Genomic DNA, 8,513 nt, shown 5'->3' on the forward strand with positions numbered 1-8,513 from the left:
TAAGAAAGAACACTGAACCAGATCTAAAAAGCAGTATGATCCTGTTAAACACAAACATATTTGAGAGTCAGAAAGTTCTACACTGTGACTTCCAATACGGTAACCATTAGCCACAAGTCGCAGTTTAAAATAATTAAAAGGAAATACAATTTTTTTTTAAAAAGTAAATAAAATGTAAAATGGAGTTCCTCGGTTGCACTAGGCACATTTCAAAGGTACAACAGCTAACATGCCTTGTGGCTGCCATATTGGAAAACACAGCTACAGAGCCGTTTTCACCACCAAAGCAAGCCCTACTGGTAGCAAAGTGATCTCACAGATGTTAAATTCTTGTGAACCTCAACACCATTGTCTGTAAAATGTCCATAACATCACATAAATTTAAAGACTGTTATTACAATTTTAATGAGACAATATATAAAAAAAGCACAGTACATAGAGCTTAGTACACATTAGATATTCAAGAAAGAGAAGTTATTAATACAATCCTGTCTTGGACTTTAGCCAACGATGGAAACCCTGGACAAGTCACTTTCCCCCCTGAGCCTCATTTTCCTAAACTGAAAAGTTTAAGAAGTTCTTCTGGCTAACATCTAAGGACACTATCAAATCCTACCATGTTAAATGAAGTGTTAAGCAAAAGGGGCACAATCTCTTCCTGAATAAATTACTACCTAGTAACTCTTAACCAATCCCAAGCATTCTTCCAAAAATCCCAGAAGACTGGCTCTCCAACAGTCCACAGTCTGATGTGGGCTATTTATAAAGTCTGTCTTAAAAGGTTACCGGAATATCGTTCTGAAACTGTATATACTGTAATTAGAAATTACAACCCCTATTCCACGATGATATCTTGCACTTTTCACATCTCTTTTAAAATGAACACTATCTTTACAGGTAAGTTTTTCTTTCTTAATATTTAAACCAGAACACTTTAAAAGCACATGAGTTTGAGAACTTTTTAATGATTTTTTTTAACCAACTATACCTCATTCTTACCCAGTCTGTGGGTGACCTTCAAGTGTCTAAACAAAGTGAGAATTACACCTTCATGGGTGAGGTCCCCTTGCAGCGCCAGAAACATGCCCAAAAGACTACTCTGGTTAACAGCTGCTCCCCGGGGAACCAGGAAATTGACTGAACGCTAGGTCCACAAAGCCTGCCTCCAATGAGTGGGAACCAAGAGCCCCCAAACACGGTACAAAACCAGGGCCACTGACTGCCTTGGGGTATAGGCCTCTTCTCCCGCCTGTCCAGGACCCGAGTCACAGCTTTAAGTTGCAGAGCGGAAGAGCAACTCAGACAGTAGAAATCAGAACAGAGCGGTGCATTTTTGCCCAAGGCCTGCAGCCTCAAAAAAAAAAAAAAAAGTGTTATTCCAGAGCAGATTCCTTTTCTTCCGGGTCTGTCTGCTCCCTCTGACTCTTTGCCCACAACGGCGGTGCCTCCCCTTTCCCAATGCCCCACCTCTCTCTCCACGCTTCCAAAAAAAAAAAAAAGTGGCTTACTCCTCTCGCTTAGTTTTCCCTAGCAGGGCCTGGAAACTGGAGGAAATTCAAATCAAATTAGCCGCACATTAAAAAATAAACGGACAAGCAAATCAAAGGGTGCCCACCCAACAAAAGATCTCTCCCGTTCCAAAATATGATTAAACCTGGGTGTGAGAAGGGGAGGGAGACTAGAAACCGACAGGGATGGAAAGATAAACGTGTGGGTTTGGGGCCTCAGCGTCGGCCCATCGCGGCCAAATTCCAATTTTTTTTTTTTTTCAAGGAAATGCTCGGCTGAAGAGAAAATAAAAAGTTGTAACTTTTAAGGAAGTCGGCAAACGGCAATGTCTGGTTAATATGCCACTGCTTCCCTCCGTCTGGGATGGCAGGGTGGGAGTTGGGATTCGAAAAGCTCAACTCCAAATCGCGCACTCCTGGAAGCCTCCCCGCCAACGGCGCCGCCAGGCGGCCCAGCCCGGTCTCCTGGGACACCGGGCCCTGGGGCTTGGGCTCCCACGGGACGCCCGGACCCGGACCTTTGGGAAAGTTCGCGGGCACAGCCGGAGGCCCCACTTTCCTCCCAGGGTGACAGGCCCTTCCCACGCCAGCCGGCCCCCGCCCCGCGGCGGGCACCAGACGGTCCGCGCGGCCCCTCCCGGCCGCCTCCGGGCGCGGATTCCGCCGCCCGCCCCACCCCCGGCCGGGGCGCCCCTCGGGATGACCGACTGACCGGAGCTCGCTGGCCCACACACCGGGTCGCCCGCTCCTTCCCGCCGCGCCCCGCTCCCCCGCCCGATCTTCCAGCCGCTGGTCTTGCCGAGTCCGGCCGGGGCCGCCGGTTACCGCCCCCAGCCCGGGGGGAGCCCGGGGGGCAGGACGGAGAGGGAGGACGTGGCGCGCACGGAGGTGGCCAGCGGCGGGGCGGGGAGTGTCCTGGAGAGGCCCGGCCGGGGGCAGGGGGCCGGCACGGCTCCCGGAGCTGTGGGCCCGGACCCTCCCCGCGAGCATCCCGGGGTCCGAGGTCCCGGCCCGCCCCCGCCCGGCGCGGAGAGGCGGCCCCAACTTCCAGCCCCACTTCGCACGCCCGCCCTCCTCCCTCCACCATATGGAAATCTACAGCCTCTGAAAGTGACACGTCGAAGATTCCTCGGCCTCTCCGCCCGCCCTCCCCCTCTTGCCGCGGAGATTCCGGGAGGGGGAGCGGATTCCTCGGACAGAATCTGCTGGGAAGGATGGGGAGGGCGAGGGGGGAGGGAGAGCCCGGGAGCCACTGCCCAGATTTTTTTTCATCAAGAAGAATCTACCCGCTTCTTTCCCTCCTCCAAGCCCAGGCAAGCTGGGGGGCGGAGGGGGAGGGCAGGCGGGGGGCCGGAGCCCAGCAAGATGCGGCCCCAAAGTGGAGGCCCACCCCCTCCCGGGCCCCGTGTTCCTGGGGTGCCCAGGCGAACGCAGGGTGCCCCAGCAGTGTGGCGCCAAGTTTTCCCCGGGAAGCCCGGCGCGCCAGGAGTGCTCCGGGACGAGATCGCAATCCCGCAGACTCGGCGTCCGGCGGGGGCTTTCCAGCGCGCGGGACCTGGTGGCCGAGGCTTGGGGTCCCGGTCCCCTCCAGTCTCCCGATCCTGCAAGCCTTACCTTTCCTCGGGCTGAAACGCGGGGCTCCGGGCGCGCCACACACCGGGTTGCCCACGCCTTCCCAGCCGGCAGCCCCGAGTATCCCCGCTGTCCCCTCCGCTGCTCCCGCCGCCGCCGCCGCCGCCGCCGCCGCCGCTGCCGCTCTCCTCCTCCTCCGGCCGCCGCCGCCGCTCAAATAACTACCAGGAGGGTTTGATGGGGGATTCCGCCATGTCAATGATGTCGGGACCACATGGGGATTTGGGGCCCGCCCACTGCCGTAAACTACAGAGTAAAACCGCCGCCAAAAAAAAAAAGTCTCAACTTCCCGGGACTGGGAGCCTCCTTTGCTCCCAGGCCTGCACAGCTGAGGAGAAACTCTCTTTGATTCAGCCAGACTAAAGAAGTCTGAGGCTTAGGGGAACTAGCAGCTCCTAAAAGACAAGGGCTGCATGTTCTGCAAAAGATCGCCAAACACCAATATAAATGCAGTGTTTGCTGAGTAATAGAACTAAGACTGACGTTTTTTCATTTACACATCTTTTTTTTAATCCCCACAACCTTGTGAGCTATTTTGTCACTCGCTTTGTCTATTTCCCACAGCATTCGTTCATACAACTAACGTAGTGTGAGCAGATTTTATGACACCAAAGTCAAAATGTCTATTTCCCCCTTTCGGTACCCAGTATGAACTCACAGGGCAGAAACTGGTCGGTACTCGTATCTTTATTTCTGTACTGTCAAACATAGCATCGTGCATAATGTGATTCACTAGATAACTGTTAAGCTTATAGTAGTTAAATGTAATGGATTCCTGTTGTAGAGGCTCAAAATGGTTAACAGGCTGCATCCCATCCCACCCCTCAAATCATCCAGGAGGCAAGAAGGCAGAAGTTCTCCCTCAGAGGCCCCTTCTCTCCTTAGCTTCCCAGGTATCCTAAATAATTCCAATCCGCATTCAACTGTTGGTCACAAAGCAGTACTCAGGAGTGACCGGAGGCAATGCATTACTTTCATTGACTTAAAAAAGAAGAATCATCTATCAGATAAAGTTATTGTACATAGTACTGTATTAAAACCAGAAAAATATACAAGAATACTTGAGATGAAAAATGTTTAAGAGCTGTTATAGCACTCAGATCTTAGCTCAGACATGTAGAGAGATGGAACTAGCGTCACAATTGCCTGTTGAAGAAGGGAAGAGGTGTGGGACAAGGAGAAGGGAGAAGAAAGAAGGATGTGTCCAGATTTCATGTTAATGAGTTTTCTTGAACCTGGCAGAGAACTGAAATTTCAGGGCAAACAACTACCCTGAGTCTTCTCAATTTCTCTTGTCTACTTTTAAACACCTTTGCCACGCCTGTCCTTCCACACTTGAATCTAAACTTGTGTCTTCTGAAGTTTGCCAGTTTATCTACTCATTCGGATTCTTCCACATACTTTACAATTAATTCATTCAACAAACATATATATAAAGGTTACTTTATTCAGAGCACAATGCTAGGTGGATGCTGGAGATACAAAAATGAAACAAGACCCAATCAAGTGGAGGATGTAAACAGTAGTTTCAGAGAAATGTGAGAAGAACTGAAAAGAATTATGAGCTTCTGGGGAAAAGAGCTATGAGACTGTGTGGGGCGGGAGGGAGTGATTTTAGCTGGAGCTCAAAGACGAGGAACTAATCCCAGGATAAGGAAGAAGAAGATAGAACCCTCCAGACAGAGTAAAAGCATGCACACAAGGACAGAGATGTGCTTCAAAGTCTTGAGAGTTCAGTGGGGCTGAAGGGCATAGCTCTAAGCGAAGCTGGAGAAGCTGAGGTGGGAGCTGGGGAGCCACTGCTTTTCCTTTTATTCCCCTTCCCATGCAGGACTATCACCCAGGAGTGGAATCACGATTTAGAAAGATGGCTTCATGGTGCCTGGGTGGCACAGTCGGTTTAGTGTTGTCTGCCTTCAGCTCAGGTCACGATTCCAATGTTCTGGAAGCAAGTCCCACATCCGGGTTCTTTGCTCAGCAGGGAGACTGCTTCTCCCTCTGCCTGCCACTCCCCCAGCTCATGCTCTCTCTCTCTCTGACAAATAAAATCTTTTTTAAAAAAAATAATAAAATAAATAAATAAATAATAGAAAGATGGCTTCAAGAGCCCCTTTGGAGACATTTGGTGAAAGAAGCCAATTAGGACGGAAGGCCTTATTTGCCTGCATTCACTATTATCCCACACAGCTCCAAAATCAAATTTAAATTCCAAAAAAAAAGGAGCGGTATTCCTTTTTTTTTTTGGTCCTAAATCAGCAAATGCTTGAATCTTATTTCTTTTTGCACATTCCTGATTCCCTCCAGATTTCAGTTATTTCTACCTACTTCTTGCAGTAGACTGATTTTGTTCTACTGAAGAAGAATCAATGTATACAAAAATGCCTTAAAATTTTAAATGTATGTTCATATATGTGATCTCAGTGTTTCATTTATCTTCTTAACCTAACACCTTACACCTTTTGGGGCACATCCCAGAAACCATAATAAATGCTTGCAAAATGAGAGGAAGCATGGTGTAGTGCAAAGAGCACGGAAATTATCATCAGACAAAAGCCAGGGATGTTGGGCAAGTTATTAAAGTTCTCTGAGTCCTCTGTTAAGTAAACATTTAAATAAACATTTATTTGTTAAATGGTGATATTGCCTTCTGTTCAGGTCCTGAGAATTAAAATCCTCAAAGAGCTGAGATGCAGGTGTAAATAAATAGCGGTTCTCTTTGAATGAATGAATGAAAACGTCTTTCCTGGAGGGAATTGAGAGAACAGAATTGGAAACTTCAAGGAAAAAGATGGGACCTTTGAGAGGGCTCTCAACTACACGTTGAAGGATTTAAATATAATACAATGCGGTTATAGAGGCATGGATTGATTGAAGTAGGTTTCAAAGGGGACTGTTCTGGAAGCAGGATGTAGAACAAGCCATCTCATCAGAAAGGCTGAACCCAGCCTGGTGGGAGATGATAGGCTTAAGCCAGGGTGATGGTCTGCAAACAGCAAGGAGGGCCTCCATAAGAGGCAGTGAGTCACACTGTATGGTCTTGGTAACCCAAATCACCGGCCACCTGGGTCTTAAATTGTGAAATTACAGTCATAACTTTGCTCCAAAAGCAGTTTAGGATTTGCTCAAATACAAAAATTAACATCCAAATGAAATGCCTGGAAGTTGAGGTGTGTAACAAAATATAGACTTGTAAGCCTTTCCACTTTCTGTGCAATCAATGTGGGCCGAGTATATTAAAAAAAACAAAAACAAAAACAAAAAACCTCAGAGTGATACTTCCTAATTTCAAATATCTTATAACAAAAGAAATGCAATTTTAACATATCAGAAAGCATTGAGTTTTAAAACTAGCACTAAAAATATCTCAAACTATTAAACCTCTGAATACTTCTCTAAGTCTAAAATGTTTAAGTTTGAACTTCTCAGAGATCACTACAGCCGGTAATACGTGGTATCTAGAAGACCTAGCCAGGTTCTCAGTCTCAATATCCTTCCTTCCTTTCTTTGCCCATAGCTAGGGTTGCTAGATTTCTCACAAGCAGGCTCAGTCTTGCCTCTAATCTTGACACCCAATCTTGACCTTAGATAGAGGGCATTAACTCTTTGCATTTACTTCTTGTTCCGATGTCCTGAGCCAGATCTGATACCAGCTTCAATATGAGCATTGACAAAAAGCCAATTAATCCTGTTTTGAAGAGGGTTCAGAATTTACTAGAATACTAACAAGAGTAAAGGACAGCCAGTTCAGTCAACAACACAATCTAAGAGCAATCAGTCAGGGCAGTGGCTTCACCTTCTTCACTATTGTTCAAGGCAAGGCAAGGACAAATTGTAGTTCGATATATATGTGTGTCTATATATATATATATATATATATATATAGACACACACACTTTTTAAAGTCATTTCAAACAAGAATATCCATCCCACAGTTGTCAGAAATCATCCGGGTAGAAGCTGTATGATGACCAGGGCTCAGAAAATCACAGGGCTGATAGGGAGCTAAAGGTTTTTGGCCTGCTCTTCCTCCCAAAGCAGAATCTTTGTTTCCGTGTCCACCACAGCTAAGCACCCAGCTCAGCCCGAACACCACCAGGAAGAGGGAAATGTTTCTTGCTGAGACAGCCTTTTCTCAGCAACTCCAGATCTACACCAAGTCCAGACACCTGCCTCCTGGCAACTTTCCCCCAGTGGTCCTGTTTCTGCCCTCTGGAGGCAGACAAAGTAATAACAGCGGCCTGCCACATGACTTCTTTCCAAAGAACTGACCATCCTGGTCACATGCTCCCTGAAGACTCTTTCCCCGGATAAACATCTCAGATATGCTGAATTCTTATCTCATCACATGGCTTCCAGATCTCTCTCCTTCCTTGTCTTCTGCCACTTCTGGGGGCCTACTGGTTCAACATCTCTGAAAGGTGGATATCATCTGTTCATGCTTCGGGCAGCATCAGAACCCAAGCCCAGAGTGGTACCCTTTCAAGCTTCAATTTGGACAAAACGCTGTGTCATTGCAATTCCATATGGTGCTGATTTCCTTAGCTGCTTCCCCATCCTACTAAATCATGTTTCCTCTTCCAGAAAAAATGGTCAGTCTGTATTAGGAATGCAATTGATTTCATCTTACTTGATTTTAATTAATGTTAATTGGTTGTCTATTTAATGTCATTAAACTTTGTTTGTAAGTTTTTTTCTCACATTCCAACCTATCAGGAATTTTCTGGACATTGGGTCGGTCAGCAAACAACCTTTTTCGGCTTAGTGACATCGGTAACTATGATAAGCATGCTTTACATGTTGCCGTCCAAGTCACTAATAAAAAGGCAAAACAAGACAAGACTACCATTAGTAGTTTTTCCCCAATTGGAGGCAAATTTGGGGTAATGTTTTTTAAAGAGCTCTGACTGTCCATCCCCCTGACTTACCTGAACCACACCACCACAGAGCAGCAGGTCTGATTTTCTTCATAGTCATTGTTAGCACTCTGGCCACTCTCACACCTGATTTACTCGCTTGGTCACTTTCTCTTCCTAAGACATTGAGTGTTCTGTGTGATACCTGAGTCTCTTCTTAATGACTGTGCTAAATACTGTCTTCCTTAAACAAATTCAAATTCTGCCCTGAATAGAAATACATGTGGATACAGATACAGGTCTATAGATAGAGATCGATATAATATGTCTTCACAGAGAAAGGAAGCAAAAAAAAAAAAAAAAATGTCTTTAGCTTAGCTACATGCTTAGATACAAACCATTCTGATCAAGGAAAGATTCTGAAATTTGACCAGGAAGCAATGAGTTGAAAACAAGAGTAAACTTGCTACAAAGGCAACAGCCCATTCTGTTTTTGAAGGGCAGGATATTATATTTGAAA

General features: G+C 46.5%; 1 protein-coding gene across 1 annotated transcript in view; it reads right to left on the reverse strand.

Annotated features, from left to right (window-relative positions):
• LOC111150836 (fibronectin type III domain containing 3B) overlaps positions 1–8,151 on the reverse strand; it is a 343,921-nt gene extending 335,770 nt beyond the window's left edge. Inside the window, exon 1 of the mRNA XM_022508466.1 lies at positions 8,066–8,151. The gene's annotated coding sequence lies outside the window, so the exon portion shown is untranslated. The remainder of the gene's footprint in view (positions 1–8,065) is intronic.
• Positions 8,152–8,513: the final 362 nt, after the last annotated feature.

The sequence above is a fragment of the Enhydra lutris genome, unplaced genomic scaffold (genome assembly GCF_002288905.1).
Source record: "Enhydra lutris kenyoni isolate GAN:26980312 unplaced genomic scaffold, ASM228890v2 scaffoldscaffold2, whole genome shotgun sequence".
NCBI lineage: Eukaryota > Metazoa > Chordata > Mammalia > Carnivora > Mustelidae > Enhydra > Enhydra lutris.